The 18831-nt window shown below is 42.0% G+C and overlaps 1 protein-coding gene and 1 pseudogene across 2 annotated transcripts in view; both read left to right on the forward strand.

Moving 5' to 3' along the window:
- Positions 1 to 10505, forward strand: part of RELL1 (RELT like 1) — a 62934-nt gene extending 52429 nt beyond the window's left edge. Inside the window, exon 7 of the mRNA XM_081239008.1 lies at positions 8464 to 10505. The gene's annotated coding sequence lies outside the window, so the exon portion shown is untranslated. The remainder of the gene's footprint in view (positions 1 to 8463) is intronic.
- Positions 10506 to 11477: 972 nt separating this feature from the next.
- Positions 11478 to 15161, forward strand: LOC308628481 (lysophospholipase-like protein 1; annotated as a pseudogene). The gene is made up of 4 exons: positions 11478 to 11550; positions 13071 to 13871; positions 14569 to 14893; positions 15065 to 15161. The product of its transcript is annotated as a lysophospholipase-like protein 1 (transcript).
- Positions 15162 to 18831: the final 3670 nt, after the last annotated feature.

Genomic DNA, 18831 nt, shown 5'->3' on the forward strand with positions numbered 1-18831 from the left:
GACACTCAAAAATATGTATGTACTTATGAAAATTTTTCTTGCTTGGTTTCTTAATATTTCTCATCCTCCAAAAGAGTATGTTTGGGCCATTTAATGTGACTTGATTTTCCAACAAGAGAGATCCTGAAGTTTTTCCTTCTAGGCCCAGAAGATCTCTGGTTCTGAGCTGAATAGGAAGATCTGCACTGGGATGTAACTAATACAATAAGACAGGAGTGTTATATACCTTTTGTACTGTCTAATACAGTTTTTAGAGTTGTGTTTTTTTCCTGAAAAATATTTTTGTTTAAATTTGGATTTTTGGCCAGGCTATTTTACTGGAATGCCTTGTTTTAATATAGAACTGATTCAAATATTCAAATGCAAATGCATATCTACTCATTGATTAGGTTTCCTTCTTTAAAAAAAAAATCAGTGGCTGATACCACCAACTAGACTTAGGATTTCTCTCTCTTTCTCCTTCTCTTTAAAAAACAAAATCTGCTGTTTGGCATTTCTTCCCCCCTTTATTTTTTCCCCCCTGTTTCCTTTGCCTGAGTTCTTTTTTGTAGCTAGATCTGACTTGCACTCTGCCTGATTTATTTTGGCAATGCAGTTAAAATGGTTTCTTTTTTCCACAGAAAATGTGTTTTGATTTCTTCTTAGAAGAATAAGCTTTTGTTCTTCAAAGTTAAATAAATCAAATTGCTTTCAGCCTCCAAATGCCACTGCCTTGTCTTCATTATCATTGGGCTTTTGCTTTTTAAAAATGATGCCATCGTAAGCATTCTCTCGCACACGTTTCTGAAGTATCTACCCCCCTTTCCAGTTTATGGTAGTACCTTATTGAAAACGTTGATTTGGTAAGTTTACAGAAAATATTTTTTATCATAACAGAAATTCATCATATTAGATATCTCTGTTTTAAATCGTTTTATTATTGAAGCTATTCTATTAATTCTTATTTCAGTCATTTGGCTTAGTGATTAAGAGCTGAGTTTTAAACTGCTTAGGTTTAATTTTAACTGTGCCACTAACTACCGGTTGTTTTCAGCAAGTTACTTAACCTCTCCAAGCCTCAGGTTCTTCATCTTTAAAGTGGTGTAGGGTGTAGTGGTGGATGTAAATGACATAATACATGTGTACAGTTCTTAAATCAGGCTTTGGCACAGAGTTAGTATTCACTAACTCACTATTCACTATTATCAATAATTTCCATCCCATTCTCAGGGGTCCTAGTTAGTTATGAGCCCATTCCTCAAGCAGCACTTTTAGATACTGTAACTCCCTTTTCACTTCTTAAGAACATTAGAACTTTGGAGTCTGATGACATCTCAGAAATAGCTATTTGGCAAGTCCCTTAGGAATTTGGGCCACTTTCTTGTGTGTGTTAAGAGGGCCTTAGAAATAACATGCTCTTTTTACTGGAGGTGGAATCAGAATTAGTAACAAGGCAATTGAAAAGTGTTGCAACTTAAGTTCTTTTTATTATACAGATCAGAGGAGGGGTTATATTAAGAGGTAGTGTGGATTGAATTTGCTTCACCTCACCGTGCTACTGCTGGGCTGGGGCTTTGCTCTGGGATAAAAGTCTCCTTTTTGCCAAGACTCATGGATCACGCTCCCTCCCTCCACAGGACCACAGCCAGGCACAAGGTCAGCTCTCCAGATCTTCGGGGCCTTTTCATTTCCTCCTCTAACAGTGAGGAAAGGCAAGCTTTTCTCCTTTTTGCTTTTGAACTCTGGTGATAGGCAGTGCAGTGATGGTCCGGTGGTGGCCTCCCCTTATGATGTGTTGCTTTATTTGCAGTCCTCTGCATGGCTCATTCTTTTGTTAACGCTCTGGGGAAGGAGAGGATGGTGAGAAACTTTAGGTATCACGAGTTAATTTTTCCCCATAGCTTATATTTTTTTCAGGGCAAAACACACACATATATATATATATATATATATATTTAAGCAGAAGGATCACAAATTTGATGGAAGCCCCTTAATGTGATTCATTGGCCTTTATAAACAGAAGCTGCACCTCAAATAGGCATGGATGGGACCACCTGGCTTGATTTAGAAATGGCTGAATACATTTCTAAAGAGTAAAAGCAGTACTTTGATACTTGTGTTGTTCTTACATGGAAGACCAGTCCCATTGAGTCCATCTTAAATATGGAAGTGGAGGGAAGTTAATGCCTGTCCTTGACCATTCACTGTCTGTGCAAAGCATAGGCAGTAGAACCACCAGACAGATGAGGAGAAGAGCTGAGTGGGGGACAGAAATTTAAATGCAACCTGATGGATCATGGGTGGTCATCTCATCTCATCTCTCCAGTTTACAGTGGAAGAGCCAGGCTCAGAAGGATGAAGTTTTCCCATATCCCTGGGCTGGGGAGGGAGAGGGCTTGGGTGGGAAGAGATCCATACTTTGGGGCCGATATGCTCAGTGGCTTTGAAGTTCAAGGGAGCTTTGCTTCAACAAAGAAAAAAATCTGCATTCAGTTTAGCCCGGTAACTCACAGCAGTGATCATTTCAAAATTATCAGCCTTCCCCAGGCTTGGTCTCCTATGTGATGTCTTTTGGCTGTTAGAGCTGTGCCTGGGTCAGTCCAGGTTTGTGAGCTATTCTGTTTTCTAACAAGTTGACTAAGATCATAGACTCGAGATCTCAGAGGAGCTGTGATGGCTAGTTCAGGTCAACTCAAGTACAATTAACATCTTTTAAAAGTATTTGTTGAGCCCCTACTTTGTGCCAGGCCTTAGGGATGCAGCAGTGTGGAAAAGGGACAGACAAGGGCCATGCTTTCATGGAGCTTCTGTTCTAGTTTTTGTAGTAATTTTTCTCCCCATGCCCCCTTGGTCCCCTAGTTTTAGAGTAAGGAGGCCCTAGGACATTATGTACGTTGTTCAAGGTCATGCAGATGGTTTATTCCAGAGCCTGGACTTGGGCTTCCTGATAGTTCAGTCCCTTCACTGTCTCTGAGGTCCTGGATATTGCAAGTGTTTGAAATTGAATCATTTTTAAAATTGAAAAATAAGGCATGAACACGATACAATATTTAAGCATCATAAAAGGCTGCAGGATGAGAAAAAAATGTCTTCACCCTGTCTACGCCCCTTCTACCCACCACACACATGTCACCTCTCAGTCCCCTTCCCAACAGGGGACCACGGTTGTCCGTGTCCCTATATCCTTTCAGGATTATTCTATGCGTATACCTACAAACAACATATATATGTGTCTACAGCCCCCTCCTTTGCCCTTCCACGAATGAGAGCTTAGATACTTGTCTGCACCTTGCTTTTTATTGAAACTGATGACTGATAAGGTCTGTGGACTATTTTTTATGCTCCCACATTGACTGAGCCATGAGGAGTGAAAATGCTGGACATGTTTAAAATGGCGTATGTCCTGTTTGTTCTTTGTTTTTGGGAATAGCCCCGAAACATTTATAGACATAATCTGAGAGTTTTGGGTGGACCTAAAAACATATTTTGCTGTCATCAACACTGATGTTCTAAGTTATTCCTCCACAGCCTTGTTCTGTGTACAGAAGAGACTGAAACATATTTGTGAGTATTCCCAGAATTTAGATAACATGAGGGCCCAGAGGGTTTTGTTTTGTTTTGTTTTGAATTGCCACCAAAGCTGTCTCCTCTCCTCAGTTATCTCCCTCGGCAGGGTCTGCTGCAGGGCGCCTCCCTAGTGCTGACCAGAAGGTGACCCCTCAGGGACCTTATCTGTCCTCCCCGGTGGCCCTGCCAGCCCTCTGACAAGGCTTAGGAAGGAGGGCTGCAACATCTGCCTTTTTGCCGCAGAAACTGCAGCACTGGAGGCTCACGGAGACTTCGGAGGACGAAAAGGCAGACCTAAGGGGCTCGAGGGAGGCAGAAAACAAAATGCCTTTGGCGACATTTTGGCCTAGAACGAGATATAAGAGGGAATTAATAGTTATAATTAGGATTTTAATTTTTCTTCATTTGTAACTCGAGACTTTGAATCTACTAACATTAAATAGCTAAGGAAATAGTAGTCCCTGTTTTCTGTAAGTTGTCTATTTTCTGCAAGGATGTATGATGCTATAGTAGCTCCACAGTATAGGTTCTGGAACCAGACTCCTTGTGCCCAAGTCCTGGCCGGGCACTTTTTAGCTGTGTAATCTTGGGCAATTTCCTTAGCCTCTGATGCCTCAACTTCTCCATCTGTAAAGTGGGTTTAAAATACCACCTACCTCATAGGGATGTTGTTCTTTGGCGCTTAGCAAATGCTAAATAGCCAAATACTTGATGTTATTATTATAATATTATGTCAGGTGAGACCTATTTAAACACTTAGCAAATAAAAGTGTGAAAAATTAATGGTTTTTGATATTTCTTAATTTTCCTGAGGCTCAGAGAGGCAGGTTAGACATAACCTATAAGATGCTGTAGTTTTGTTTGACACTCAGGTAGAGGCTTACTAAATGCAGGTAGCTGGACTCTTGCTCACAAGGCAGTTGAGAGGCAATATTTAACTTGTTTTGTTTTCCTTACTAGAAAGAGGTGGGACCATTCAGAGTCTTAAATTATTCTACCTGTAGCTAGCGTAGACGTTGAATCAGAGGTTTATTGAGACTAAGAGGGAACTGCTGAATTGCATTTAAATCCTTCCCAGGAGAACCCTCGTGTTTCCAGATACAGAATAACTTTTGATGTCAATTACATTTTACTTGGAATAAAGTGCTCTGATTCTCACCATCCCAAGGGTTGGTAAATCACAAACGTTCAGCTACTGTCACTTGGGAAGCCCATTATTGCTAAATATATGAACACATTTAAATTGTTGTGAAGCTATAACTCAGGAAAGGGCAACCTTCAGACTTCCCAGTAAGATCCACATCTCATGTGAGAAAATTCAAAACTACAAGGAGTGCACAGTTTCCCATTGGCATTATTCATGAAAGAGCAGAGAAGGACAGGCCGCAGAAGACCTCATGGCTCGGTGGATATCTCCACGTGATTGGTGTGGCGGCGACTGTGGTTTCCAGGTGGGACTGCCTGGGCTGGAATCACTGCTTTCTTATTATTAATTGTGTGGCCTTGGGCAAGCTATTGAACCTGCAAGCCTCAGTGTCCACTTATGAAAATGAGAATCATCATTGACTCATGGAGTCATTGAAAAGATTGAGTTACTGAATCTGGAGCGCTTAGCACTGCAGTGCCTGGTGCATAGAAAGCACTCCGTAAATGCCAGCCACTATTGTTATTAATCAGATAGTCTTCCTTCCTTAATCCCCTGTCCTTTGAGGTCTTAGTGTTCACTGTCCATTAATCTGTTTAGGCTTCTAGTTTCTTAAGACATGGTTTTCATTTTCAAAGGGACCAGGTCCTTTTTTCTAGAGAATCCTTTTTTAACAAGGCACATATGCGTCCTAATCAAAGCTCTGTTGTGGCTTCTGTGGAACCTTAACACCATAATGGAATTCTAGCTTTATCTAATTAGAATTGTGTAAAAAGCAATAAACTCTAGAGAAAAAGATGACCTTTTCTTTCCAGATAAATTTTTTCTGAGGTTCTTAATTTCTCTCCATCAGTCTTGTTATATGATGGACGTGGTCACACTTGGGATTTCTGAATCGTCTTTTCAATGGAAGGAAGTTTTGCTTCATTTCTCCCAGCTTGAGCACTCACTTGTGTAAGACAGTAATCACCAAATTTTCCCACCCTATCCCACCCAAAAAAGATAGATCAGTCTTGTTAAATATGGTGGGGTCCCATGGTGATGCGACCTGAGAACAACAGGTGGGTGGAGTGTTTTCTCTCCCTCTGGTCTGCTGCTGCTAGCCTTCCCTAGCATTCATGCCAGCCTGCTCCTGGTTTCTGACTGCTGTGTGCCTGTAGAGGAGGCACCTTTTAATATTAATGTGTTGTGGTAAAGAAATACTATTTTAAAGTATGCGTTTGTTTATCAATATGGTCATATTCACAGCTGTAGAATGAAATGAGAAGAAATTTAACAATGTCAAATGCACCATGACACAGTCCCAGAAATAAGGCTGCAGTTGGAAATTTACAAGCTGTATAAAATGTGGTATCTTCTTTCCTCTAGATTACCACTCAGATAAGACAGGTATTTATCTGGAAATTGAGAGCTGCTGTGCTGGTCAAAGCTTCCCTTTTGTTAAGTGTGTGTGAAGACAGAGAGCCCAGAACTGTGAATCAGTGCTGGGTAGTTTTCAATAGAGCCTGAAAAGGTTACCTTTCCTTTTTTCTGCCTTGTTTCTGGTATTAGTAATGAAGACTTTTAAGCAGCATTTTGTATTTTTCACATTCTCTTTCAAAGATATTGTGTGCAGTGCAGTTTTAACCAGCTGCAGAAGGCCATTGTGGAAGAGAACCACTGTGCTGGGATGCTGCTAATGGTCACGATAGCTAACTTTTAGGAGGGTACTGACTGCTTGGCCCTGTATTAAGCATTGTACATATATCATCTTATGTAAAACCCCCAACAGCCCTACGAGGGATGCTGCAGAGAGGCCAAGGTTCAACAGCTAGTCACAGGGGTCTGCATCTGGGGACAGGCCACTGGCTCCAGACCCCTCCTTCATAGCCCAGCCTTGGTCTTACATGCCCACTCCTTAAAGTTGGTCAAACCCGTGCAAAGAACTCTAAATGGGAAGTTCTACTATGTTGGAATGAAAACTCTTACTGCGATGAAACATTTCATTCTGACATCCCTTGCTCGAGACCTTCTTGTTTTCCTTGATGCAAAACAGTCCAGGTCTAAGGAAGCCGCTGATAAAAAGAGGGGACATAAAAGTAGTTGAACACCTTTTTTCTAGATAATGGCCTAGTTTGAAGTTTTACTGGGAAAATTCTCTCCTATCTTTTAGCTTTTTTTTTTTTTCCTCTTAGGACGATTTTTCTATTTTTCCATCTCTGGCTTTTCTACTTTTTTCCCTGCTAGTGTCTTCCACATTAATCGACTCTCAAATGACAGTATTCCCAGACTTGACTTTGTTCAGTTTTATTGTACAAATCCATAGTTTAGCCATGCTAGGTTGTAGCAATGCAGAGCAGGGAATTACTTATTCATTTATAATTAAGAACTTGGTTCTTGCTGTTTTAGAGGACAGTGCTTTATTTCCTTTTCAGCTAAGGGGGTAAGGGTCCTTTCCCCAACCCATTTAGTTTGGGAGATCCCTCTCTGTCTCTCTCTCTTTCACACACACACACACACACACACTATGATTATTATAAATGACATAGTGACAGAAAAGGATAATACGGATAATATTAGGCTACATGTGAAGGATGAGCTATAAAATAAGTACAAAGTAACACTTCTGTGAAGACAACCTACTGACTTTTTGCTATTTCTTCATATTTCTGTAAGCTGGTTTCATCTCTGTTTTTGTTTAGCATTTATAGGAAACACAATCTGGGGAGACAAGAGAAAGTTTTGTTCCTTAACCTGGTGTAGGTTTGCCTGCATTGTATGTATGTTTCAATATACACAGTCAAGTGTAGAATTTTAATCCTATCCTGGGTCTTCAAAACAGGAAAGTAAAGGGGTACATAACTGTCACATAGATGAGACCACTATAAAAGAACAAAAAACAAACACAAAACTTTGAAAAATAAAAAATTATTTTGCAGGTTTATAGGGGGCTTCATTTGTAATGTAAACACAGATGTTGACATGGGCCAATTGTTAGAAGAACTTAAAAATATAATGCAGATGGGCTTCCCTGGTGGCGCAGTGGTTGAGAGTCCACCTGCCGATGCAGGGGACACAGGTTCGTGCCCCGGTCCGGGAAGATCCCACATGCCGCGGAGCGGCTAGGCCCGTGAGCCATGGCTGCTGAGCCTGCGCGTCCGGAGCCTGTGCTCCACAACGGGAGAGGCCACGGCAGTGAGAGGCCCGCGTATTGCAGAGCCTTCCAAGGTACAACGAAGACTGAAGATTGAGCATTTTATCATTGTGTTCTTACTCGCCCAGTGAAGTCCCAGCCCAGCTGCACCCTTTGCTGAATGGAGATGCAGAGTTAACTCAATTTGGTGTGGCCTGGGAAAGTCACATTACCTGACACGTACAGGGTTCCTTGTGACTGAGCACATTCCCCCTGTTGCTCATTACTTGACAGAACGTAGCTGAAGAGTTAAGGAACAGGTTCCTGAGAAGTGCTAAAGGACTCACAGGGAGAATGCCCACCAGTCACCCCAGAAACTTGTATTAAGACAGACTGATGCCGTCAGTCTACTGTGGTTCTCAAGTTCTGTTCTTTCTTGGTTTATAAAACCTCAATAAAGATGTCCTTTGGAAATTTTCGTGCTTAAATTTCCTTAGACTGATTTCAAAGAAGAAATGTGTAATGGGGGAAGGAATGCAGTGGGATGGGGTGGGACGGGGTGAGGATGGATTACAATTCCTCTGTGTTCTTAAATATTTAGGCCAGATTAACATGTGATATGATGCTTGCCAAGCTTTACCTTTTTTGTTTTCTCTTGCAGGAATGACTTTACTTGAAGAGTTCTAAGAGACTGAAAACTTATGACATATAAAGCTGCCTAGGGAATTATTTTTTTATCTTTTATACAATTTCTATGGTGGAGTCTGCAGCCATGTGGATGAAAGCTAAAAGGGAATACTGTTGCTATGCTGGATACAGAATTCAGTTTGCTTTGAAACAAGTTTTGGTTTAAAAATGTCTGATGAAAAATTTATTACATTTCCAGGGAGGAAAAGAGCTCATGTTTTTGTCTTCCCAACCACCACCCCTCCCAATCCCCCATCTGTGGCCTTGGTGTACACACTGCAATTTTTCCAGTATGATAACTGTATACAGTGGAACTATATGTGTATAGTCTGAGCTAATGCTCAGGGTGTGTGTGTCTGTGTGTGCATATGTGTGTATGTACACACATGTCTGCGTGCCTGTGCTTCTGTTCCCCCAACCCTTAGATCTCATTTTGCTACTGGTTGTAAGACGATCCCCTTACAGTTTAACTGCTACAAAAGATAAAAGATGAATCTTTGGTAGTGAAGGCTCCTTGAAGATATAGTCTAACCCTGGCAGTTGATCCTCCAAGAGATCATGGAGTCAGAGGGAACCGGATGCTAGACTTTGGATTCAGAGACGAGAAATCAGCACTGACCTGCTACCAGCATGCCACAACTAGGTCACTTATAAAATACTGATAGTTTTGGTTGTTTTTTTGTTTGTTTGTTTTAACTCAAGCTAAGCAAATCTTATTTAGCCATTGAATAAAGGGGGAAATGGTTTAAAGTCACTCAAAAAAAAAGTCTTGTTTTGACAACTCAAGGCTAAAACAAAACAAGACAATCTCCACTTCTGGTGCAAGATGGACCCGCACCTTCCTCTGGTATGTTTTCCTTGGTGTTCTTCCTGTTCTCCATCTTGTAGCTAGTGTCTGTTATTTAAAGGATTCTTGAGGGTTACTTTCCCCTGTAGGTGTGGAATACCCCACTTAAAAAAAAAAAAAAAAGCTTTACAGTTTACAAAACACCTCAAAGAACCCAGAGGTGAAGGTAGTAGTACATTTATGGGAGGTCTGGGCCAAGAGGTTGGGGAGTCCAGGTATAGGGAAATCTTCAAGACCTGCCTCCATGTTGGTATGGTGCCTTGGCACCTCCTTTATTTCAAAAAGAAAGCACAATTCTCATTTGACTCCCAAAAGATGATTCCCATGAAAATGTACTTTAAAGTATCCATTCTTTTTCTGGCACCAGACTAAAAATTTCTAACCTTTTAAATGAATGGTAGGTTCAATTTCCTGTGAATTTTTGCTGACAACTAATTAAAAGCTGTACATGTGTACGTGCATACATGCAGTAGACCAGGGGAAGGCAATATGGAAATAAATTTCATGGCGGTCCAGAAAGTAGCAATATAGGAATTTTGGGGGGGGTGTATTAGTGTAAATAATATGCGTGCAGTCTAGACCAATAGTTTTAGTTTTATAAAGAGGAATCATTTTTTGTTTTAAAAATATTATGCCCCCCGAATGGTGAGGGATAAAAGTGTAAGATATTCTTCAGCTTTAATTATTTTATAATTTTATTCAGGTCAGATCGCTTTTTTTTTAATAGCAATACAATAGGCAAGAGAATACTCAAAATATTTAAATTGTATTTATACCAAAAGTATGTTTTAAATATTTTCTAATACTTGAGCAGTTGTTGTCTGACTGGCTTCTAAATATGCCAAAAGTTAAGCATTCAATATTTTCAACATGTATGCTTTTTACTGGTTTATATTACCTAATAAGAATCTTTAAGTGTTCCCAAAGCAACGGATGTTTACAGGCCTTTTGTGTTTTTCCTCCTGTAGAAGGCTTGGAGACCCACAACAAAGTTACTATATAAAACACTAATGATGGACTAACTTCTGATGTAATAAATGAGTTGGCTACCACCTCAATGTAAAAATTTGTAAAGGAAATTTTTCACCGAGTGTCAAATGTATTTTTAACTGTCTGGTTTGTACTTCTATGACTTTTGTACTACCAAAGCAGAGTTAAAAATAAAAACGTTAAACACAGTGAGTTGTTTTTGAATGATCCAATTGTTGGTGCCTTGGGTACTGAAAGTACAATTGTGGTTGGTATAATTTATCGAGCTTAATATCACAGTGCCTGATTTCTTACGTCTGAATTGTCAAGTGATCATTTGGCTGACTTTCCCCATTGGATTCCTCCTTCCCCCCATAGTAATTCCATCCTCACCCACGATTAGTATTTTTAAAATTTGGAGATAATTTTGGATGTAAGGAACAGTTGCAAAAGCAGTACAAAGAGTTCTTGTATACTCTTCACCCCACATTCCCTTACGGTATCATCTTACATAACCACAGAACAATGATCAAAACTAAGAAATTAGGGCTACCCTGGTGGCGAAGTGGTTAAGAATCTGCCTGCCAATGCAGGGGATTCGAACCAGGGTTCGAGCCCTGGTCCAGGAAGATCCCACGTGCTGCAGAGCAGCTAAGCCCGTGTGCCACAATGACTGAGCCTGCGCGCCACAGCTACTGAAGCCTGTGTGCCTAGAGCCCATGCTCCACAACGAAAGAAGCCACTGCTTGCCACAACTTGAGATAGCCTGCACGCAGCAACAAAGACACAACACAACCAAAAATGGAAATAAATAAAATAAGTAAATTTATTTTAAAAAAGACTAAGAAATTAACGTCAGTATAATACTACGAATTAAGGCATAGCATTATTCCGGTCTCACCGATTATCCCACTACCATCCTTGTTCTGTTCCAGATTTCCCACTGCATTTAGTTTTGGCCTCCTAAATCTCCTGTGACCTGAGATTTTCCCTCAGTCTTTTCTTATTTTTCATGATCTTGACGTGCTGTAGCGTGTACTGGTCAGTCATGTTGTAGAGTGCCCTTCAACCTCAGTGCGCCAGCTGTTTCTCCTGACTAGACTGAGGGTTTGTATTATGCAAAGGACGCCCTTCCCGTTGCTCCGTATCGGAGGCTGGTGGGGGAGGCCATGATGTCGGTATGTATCGCTAGTGATGTCAACCTCCACCATTTGGTCAAGGTGGTGGCCACCAGCTTTCATTTTGGTAAGGTCACTATTTTTCCCTTTGTAATTAATAAGTATTTGAGGGAAGATATTTTGAGATTAGGCACATACCCTATTTCTGCTTCACCCTTTAATTTTACCACCTGTATTAGTTTCTTTGGGCTCCTGTAAAAAACAAACTGGGTGGCCTAAGACTATAGAAATTTATTCTTTCACAGTTCAGGAGGCCACAAGTCTGAAATCAAGGTGTCTGCAGGGTTGGTTCCTTCTGATTCCCAAGGGAGAACCTGTCCCATGCCCCCTCCTGCCCCCTGGTGGTTGCTGGCAGTCTGGCGTTCCATGCTGTGTAGCTGCTTCCCTCCAATTGTCTGCCTCTGTCTTCACATGACCGTCTTCCCTGGGTGTGGGCCTCTGTCCTCTCGTCTTCTCACGGGGACACTAGTGATTGGATATAGGACCCACTGTAATCTAGGATGACTTCATCTTAACTTGATCACATTTGCAAGACCCTAATTCCAAATACGATCATCTTCACAGGAACCTGGGGTTAGGACTTCAACATACTTCTTTAGGGGACACAGTTCAACCCACTACACCATCCATTGGTGGATCTTGCCTGCAGCTGTTTTTACTGTGGGAGGGGCTCTTTCAGGTTGGTGCCTGTGTCCTTTTGATAATGGCTCCTTCTCTTTATTTCTTTCTCCCTTCCTCTTTATCCCTTTTGCCCTATCTTACTTTCTAGAACCACGAGATGCCCCAGGCTCATCTTCTCATCTTGTGTTTTCCTTGTCTTAGCCTTGGAATCCACCACTAACTAATCAAGGAGCCCCGGTTCCTTTTATTGGAGAGTGGTGTTTAGAAATAGAGATCAGAGCACTAGGTGTGCTCATTGATACTGGGGTGTTACTGCTTCTGGGCACACATGTACATACACACACGCTACTAACCCATTCATATACGCACATCTTTATTTATGTAACTGTCTTTAGAACAAAAGCATGAGTCATGACTGCTGCCTCTGACCCCAGTCTAGCTCCACAGGGTTCCCTCTAACCTTCCCACTTTCCTTCTTTGTGACTTTTCTCCAACAGTAAAGAAACCTGGTTCTTACAATCTATAATATTTTTATACAATGTCTCAGCCCTAGCATACATGTAAAGTAGTTTGAATACATACCCCTGTGAGAAATAGGTTTCCAACTAGAGCACTATGCTGTGTACTTATTCTTCTAGTTTTGTTTTTTTTTTTTTTTTGGGTTTTTTGCGGTACGTGGGCCTCTCACTGTTGTGGCCTCTCCCGTTGCGGAGCACAGGCTCTGGACGCCCAGGCTCAGCGGCCATGGCTCACGGGCCCAGCCGCTCCGCGGCATGTGGGATCTTCCCGGACCGGGGCACGAACCCGTGTCCCCTGCATCGGCAGGCGGACTCTCAACCACTGCGCCACCAGGGAAGCCCTCTTCTAGTTTTGAGCCTTAGAGAATCCAGCCAGAAGCCTGTTTGCCAAATTTACTTAGGTCAGCGCCTTTGTTCCCCACACCTTGGGCGTGCTTGTGTGATTCAGTTTTAACAGAGTCATTTGTCATCATCTGCATTCCATCTTTCCTTCATATCCTGGTTAAATTTCTTAAAATTTATATGCAGCAGGGTCGTGGAGGCAGTCGTGCGGCTCTGTCGGGTTTAGGGCGCCTGCCCCGCTGCATGGGTTGCCGGCTGCGAGGCACAGCGCCTCTCTGATCTTCCTGCACAGCTCAGGTGATTCTGGACAAGGATTGAGAACATGGATCAAGCAAGTTTTAAATCAAGGTTTAACATTCCAACACATAAAAGTTATCTAACAGCTCCTCCCAGGTCATATACTTCTTTGAAAGGAGGAATCTCCAGTGTATGGTTTGACAGATTTAAAATATCTAATGACTACCCAGAGCACCTTGAATCGATGTAATGTATCAGGTGCTTACAGATTTGATTGATGGTGAAGTATAAAGTGGTATCAAGAACAGAATATCAGTAGGAGGATTTTCCATGGGAGGGCGCGTGGCAATGCATTTAGCATACAGAAATCATCAAGATGTGGCAGGAGTACTTGCTCTTTCTAGTTTTCTGAATAAAACATCTGCTGTTTACCAACTTCTTCAGAAAAGTGATGGTGTATTTTCTGAATTATTTCAGTGTCATGGTACTGCAGATGAGTTAGTTCTTCACTCCTGGGGTGAAGAGACAAACTCAGTGTTAAAATCTCTAGGAGTGAGCACAAAGTTTCATAGTTTCCCAAGTGTTTACCATGAGTTAAGTGAAGCTGAGCTAGAAAAACTGAAGTCATGGATTCTTACAAAGCTACCAGACCGAATGAATCGATTGATTTGTTAATACATAAATAATGTCTTTATGAAAAGTGATGTTTACTGCCAAATTCTAATTTGATAAACAATAATTAAAATATTAAAAAAATTATATACAGCAAACTTCACTCTTTGGGGTGCCTCATTGGATTCTGATTTTGAATTTTCACGTATGTGTGTGTGTGTGTGTGTGTTTGCCTTGAAAACAAGATGATCAATAACAGCTTATGCTAAGGAAGTGGAAAAGCTGATTTTACAATTTTCAGCTCTCGAAAACCAGGAAACCCAGAATATATGCACCAGGGAGGATGTTAGGAATTCCCCCCAAATCTCATTTTATAGTAGACAGGGGTCATTTGGGGTTACAGGTTTTGTTCTTAATCAATCAGCCTTTTGATATCCTCTCTAAGACCCTCCCTAGGATTCAGCTCTCTCACCGGCAGGTCCGGGGTGAACTTGCCAAGGGGACTGACGGTCCATGGCCTTGTATGTTCCTGCACTTCCTTTCCAAATCCAGATATCGAGCCTTCCTCCACCCTGATGATCTGATATAGTGGAAGTGTGGAGGAACACTTCCTTCCCTCCCACTGAGGACAGCAGGATGTTGGTGCTTTGGAAGTGGGGTCCCACCATTCAGGGCTTGGCTGTGGTCAAAGGAGACTGCGTTTTTCACCCGAGGTCCTTACCAGTTCTTAAATCCTCTGGCCCTTTTGTCTGCAGGGCAGGTTCTATCCAGGGCCTCCTTTGTTCATTTCTCATCCTCCCAGGACCATTCTTCAGAACTGTTCTCAGATCTTCCTGGAGATCCCTCATGGTGGCTCCAAACACCTGAAAGGGCACCTAGGACTCTGTCCCCGGCATTCTGTGGCCGCCCAGCTGGTGTCGCTGCCCACCCGCTTCAGCTGCTGCCCAGGCAGGCGGTTGTCCGCCTCGCACAGAGCTGGCACTCGCCCCCTCTGCTGGCCGAATGCGAGAAGTGCAGGAAGCATAGCTCCTGGGCCATTTATTGGTGGTGGTGTGTCTTTCAGGGCCGGGCGCTCAGAAAGTACGTAGGCATGATTTCACGATGATTTGCTGAATGAACAAATAAACAAAAGTCTACCTTTAAAAATGAAAGATTATCATCAGCTATTTTATGGGAGTAAAAATTGAAGTTTGGATTTTTCCTAACTCATGTTCTGACCCTACCAGCTGGTCTCTATTGTCTTTCTCATAGGAAATCCCAGTTTCTCACCTGGGAACTTATTTCCCTGCACGTGTGGATGCTGGTAGAAATAATTGAGTTCTACTTTGGAGGAGACCCCATGCCCTGAATCCTGCCATGGAAGTGGTGTGGCTGTAAGAAGCAGTGCGGTCTCAGAGCAGTGGCCCCGGCCTTTGCTGCTGGCTCTGAGTCGTGGCTCTGACACTCACTGCTGTGCAATGTTGGGGAAATTACCTTACCTTCTTTTCTTTAAAAAATTAATCAATTATTTATTTATTTATTTGGCTGCACCGGGTCTTAGTTGCAGCTTTCAGTATCTTTGTTGCAGCATGCGGGATCTTTAGTTGCAGAATGCACACTCTTAGTTGTGGCACGTGGGGATCTAGTTCCCTGACCTGGGATCGAACCCCGGGCCGCCTGCATTGGGAGCGCGGATTCTTAGGCCACTGGACCACCAGGGAAGTCCCTTACCTTACCTTCTGAGATGCAATTTCCTCAGCTGTAAAATGACCTATCTCTCAGGACTTTTAAGGACTAGGAAAATGCAGGCAAAGTCATGGTGCCTGCCATGGTCTCCATGGCCACCCTGATGGAGTGCACCATCATCGTCAGCAGCCAAGCTTGGTAGCTTGGTAAAGGGTCAGTGTGTATGTGTCCCACCACAGCTGATCAAGGTGGCTTGTGAAGAGGCCAAGCACACACAGCTCTGTCCAAGTGTGGAGCTGAGCCAGGACACTTTTTGCTGAACCACAGTTAGAGTTCAGAAGCCTCGTGGAGGAAGAACCACAGAGTAGAGGAGAGTCCAAATTTGGGGGAGGCAGAAGCACAGAGATAGAAAAAAGAGTTGAGGATGAAGAGGTAGCGTGTGCAGGGGGCAGCTGAAACTCCATCAGCCCAGCGCCTCTCCCTTCTGGGATGATGCCCCCTCCTTTGGAGAACTCTTTTCCTCCCTCTTAGAACCCAGCCAGGTGCCCCGCTGCCCTGACTGCAGCTGAATGTGACTGAGGCCGTGCTGAGGAAGCTGGTCTGAAGAAAGGAAGGGAACGTGCAGAGGGAAGAGAGGCAGTCCTGGTTTGCTGCCAAGGCCTAGATTCATTTGACCCTGAGGCCCAGCTGCCCTTCCGAGCTTTATGAACATTCCAAGGACATCCCTCTTTTGTCTTACCTCCTTTGGGTTGAGTTTCTATCACTTCTGACAACAATCACAAAACCCCACAGTCAGTGCAATTATTCTCAGAAAAGTAGATACACGAGGAGTATCAGACATCCAGCCCTACAGCTGAGGCTGCCCAGCGCTGCCTCAGATCCATAGCCAGGGGCCCCGGCCCTGGTGTGGCATCTGCTCTGAAATGCTCTTGCAAACTCTCTCCGGACTTCGTTGCCTTAGGATAACCTCCCTTCCACCATCTTTCCTTGATTTGCCATAGGGCTCGCAACTGTAGCTCCCGTCAGAGCACAACTTTGGCATTCAGATGACTCTGGCCATCTGTGACCTTAAGGTTTTCAGATCCCAATCTTCTAACTGAAGATAATAGACTGAAGATAATATGTGCCTTTTAGGGAGGCCGTCAGGATTATTAAGAGTGTGGGCAGGTAGTGCATGTAGCATGGGGCTGGACACAGCCAGCGCTGACTCAATGAGCTGCCTTGGAGTTGCCATACTCAGTCCCTCTTTAGTGAAATAAATGATTGAGTGATGAGTATTTGGCCATATGAGTGTGGGTTCTTGATGTTTTTGCCACATTAAAATTGCTTCACATTGAAGATAGATCCGGGGTGGGGATGGGGGCGATTGGAGAGTAGGAAGGGTCAGGTAGAAGAGGCAACTTCTAAGATTCTGTCTGGGCCTGAGATTCTTCTGGAACCAGGTCAAATACCTTAAGTGAGAGGATGATCTCATTGCTCCAATGTTAAATGGAGCTGGATCTACAAGACAAGGGCTCTGTTCTTTCTCTGCATGTTCAGGCTCTCATTTTATCTTATCACTCTTAGGATAAGACATGAATGTGGTATAGTCTTACAAAGAACTTGACTTCTTTTTATTTGCAAGTCATTCTAACCGAGAAATTATAGAGAAATGCTCTTGGAATCATAACATGAAACCTAAATTACAAAATTTCTGGGTTTGATTATGGATGAATATCTTAATGTTGGCCAAATAAAAAAAACACCTAACAAAACAATCCCTCTGAAATAACTAACCAACCCTACCAAACCCAAGATTTCTATCTTGCATTAAAAATGCATTTTATTTAATAAAAATGTATTTGTGGCAAGGGAGGATTAAAGAAATAGGTTAGTTTTAATGCCTCAAATATTCATTTCAAACATAGCATGACAAAATTGTGACTAGGCATAAATTACTGTGTATCCTCCAAAGGTTAAATGATGAAAATAATGAAAATAAATAATAATGATGAGAATACAAAATGTATTAAATTTGAAGTGCCTCCAAGATGCATGTTTACCTTGAGATGATTGTTAATAATGTAGGTAGAAAAGGACTTATCTAGTTTAGAAATAATTCAACATGATTAGAAGTGGTGCAGAAAGCTTTGGTGGTCATAGAAATCAAAATTTAGTTATTAAAAAAAAAGTGTAAATGCTACTCATAAAAATGTGGTCCAATGTGAGATGACCTTCACTGGGTAATGGAATCACATCTAACATTTATTATTTACCCGGTGCTGGGTATGTGCTAAGCACTTTATATTCTGTATCTCCTGTAAGTTGCATTACAGCTCAGGGGAGGCATAGCCACCACTTCCATTTTACAGGTGACAATACTGAGGAAAGGAATTTCAAGATACTTTGCACTGGCCGTTCATGTGATCATTGTAAAAACACAAATATCACTGGTCGTAGACGATCTCAGAGATTTTACAGATAAGACCTTGACTAACTTTTCAATTCTTTATTAAAATCTTCCTCAGAACCAGAAAAAGAAAAAACAAAACAAAAACAAAAACCTTTCTTTCCCAATTGACAATACATGTAAGTTTACTTTTCCAATATTGGATTGTTCTTATCTCCACCACCTTGGTTTAAAGTTCCCCCAACTTTCAGATCTCAGAATTCACTTGATTGTTGTGATTGCTGCATTCCCTGAAATAATGGAGACCAAAGGCTTTTTTTTCTTAGAAATTTCACATTTTGATTCAGCCCTTCTTTTTTTCTGATGGCAACATGGCTGTCTCCACAGAGAGTCTGTATTACCTATTCCTTAAAAGGAAGCTTGTTGTTCAAACTGAGTTCAGCTGAGATTCTGCCACTGACTGTCTGTGTGACCACGGATGAATTAGATAGCTTTTTGAGCCTCCATTTCCTCATCTGTGAAATAGGGATAATCATACCTACAACTTATAGGGTCATGGTGGACTTAAGAAAGATGATGCATATGCAGAACTGAAACTGTACTACATGCTTAAGAAATGGTAGTTTTAAAAAAAGTTAAGCTATATTTGCACCTATAAAAAAAACCATAATTTGCTGTCTCTCAGAAGTTATTACTGAATAACATTTCTATATCAATAACTGTATTATTTGGTAAATTATTTTGAAAGTGTCTGCAGATATGTTTTTCTTGTTATAAAATTTGTCTCTATAAACTTTAAAAAATAATTTTAGTCCATTTCTTTTTTTTTTTTTTTTTTTTTTTTTCTTTTTGCGGTATGTGGGCCTCTCACTGCTGTGGCCTCTCCCGTTGCGGAGCACAGGCTCTGGACGCGCAGGCCCAGCGGCCATGGCTCACGGGCCCAGCCGCTCCGCGGCATGTGGGA

Source organism: Mesoplodon bidens (assembly GCF_964165515.1).
Source record: "Mesoplodon bidens genome assembly, chromosome: 1".
Lineage (NCBI taxonomy): Eukaryota > Metazoa > Chordata > Mammalia > Artiodactyla > Ziphiidae > Mesoplodon > Mesoplodon bidens.